The sequence below is a fragment of the Emydura macquarii genome, unplaced genomic scaffold, assembly GCF_026122565.2.
Source record: "Emydura macquarii macquarii isolate MOO-44397 ecotype Brisbane River unplaced genomic scaffold, CSIRO-AGI_Emac_v2 contig_2481, whole genome shotgun sequence".
Lineage (NCBI taxonomy): Eukaryota > Metazoa > Chordata > Testudines > Chelidae > Emydura > Emydura macquarii.
The window spans coordinates 3,538,525-3,540,372 of NW_027132618.1; positions in this window are offsets into that span (position 1 = coordinate 3,538,525).

Consider the following 1,848-nt stretch of genomic DNA (forward strand, 5'->3'; position numbering starts at 1 on the left):
CGGAGACGGGGCTGGGCTGCTCTCACCCTGTGTGGTATTTACACTTCAACAGGCAGGTGACTGTTCTCGGGGCAGAAAATGACCCCCCCTGCCAGGATCTCCTAGGCAGCAAAGGGCCTGAGTGATAAGGGCCGGATCCTCCAGGGCAGGCAGCCCCCATGGCTCGGGGGGGGGGGGGTTGGCAGGAAGCAGGGCTGGGCCGGGGAGAACCAACGCGTAAAACGAGGATTTTAAATCGCCCCCCCCCCCTTTCATGTCTTCCAGGTATTTGTTAACCAGGAAACTTTCACCCTCAGACCAGCCACAAACCCAGCCCCGAGCTCCGGTCAAGGCAGGGAAAAGACACAGGCCCGGTTCTCCAGCGCTTCCCTCCTGGAGGATTAGAGGATCACACGAAGGGGGCGGGGGGGGGGGGTTGCAGGCGGCATTCCCGTTCTCCTCCCCCAGGAGCTAGTTCCATTTGTCAGCGGCGTTCTCCTGGCAGCAAGCAGTGTTTATGCATCACATAAACAGAGGTGAACGGAATTAAAGGAACAGATACGATCCCGCAGACCCCTGCCCTGGGTGGTTTCTCTGCCCCGCCTGAGAGAACAGCGCGGAGGGGAAGGGCTGCCTGGATTATGGCATATAACTTCAGCCCCACGCGACATTTAGACCTCGTCTTCACGTTTGGTTCAAGGAAGGGGTGAAAGGCGCTGCACCTCTTATTAATATAATGTATTGCACTCTCACTACACAGTCACACCCTAGAGAGACTTTTATTCTTCAATTCAACCACACACTGGCAGGAGACGGATAAGAGAGTAGAATAAATGTCCTTGCACGTGAGGAGCATGCAGACGGGCATTTAAAAAAGTAAACCCGGCAGCAGCTTTGCTGTGGCTTTGATATCCAACAGGTCGGGGGGGAAAATACTCTTGCATTAAAATCATATTTCGACGCTGCCTGTACATTTTAGTCTCTTCCTAGCACCTGATCCAGCTGAATTTCACTACAACACAGCGTGTGAAAAACAGGACAAGCATGTTAGCAAACTTCATTCCTCAGTTGCAGAAGTTAATGGGTGCAACATTTGCCCGCTTCCACGTGCAGGCGGTATAAACAGGGCTGGGGAAATTAATGCAAAATTAATATATTAAAATCTTCAAGTATCCATTCAGACGTTTAAACTACCCCATTCCCACCATGTTCTCCTCTCCTCTGAATACTGGGGCCATTCAAGCTACTGGCGCAAAGTCTAGAGGAAAGCACTTTCCAAAGCGAATATCAGTTTTGCTTGCTTTCTCATCTAATCCGAGGACCGAAGCATCACCCTGTGATTTACTTGACCAATCACACTTAAGCCACGCAAGTAGAATTCAGAAATGATCAAAATAGCCTCACTTTCCCGAAACCCGTTCCACTGTAAATTGGAGAAAGTCACAGCCCCTCCACTGCTACCGTACAAGAGGAGAAGAGCCTAAATTCACCGAATCCAATGTTTGCTGTGAAGTAACTGGCCCAGCCCTGGAAAATAAATTAGCTGGAAAAGCAAAGGGCTTGTTCTACCAGCACAGCACAAAAGCACTTAGTAACACGACAAACTCCCAGTTACCGGAGGCAGGGCGCAAGGGAGAAGGAGAAAGAAACTTGCTGGAGGGTGAGTGGCAGGCTCTGTTCTCTGGCTCTCTTTCGTCTGTTAGGATGCGGAAGGGACCGTGTGGCCCTGTGTTATTTATCAAAGGACCAAGCTGGTCCAATTCAGAGAAGCCTGTCTTTAGGACTCTGCCCCGCTTCTCCCCTGGAAAGAGAGACGATGGCCAATGACGGGGCGGAGAACGGAGATCTGAGCACAATTTTACTAGCTAC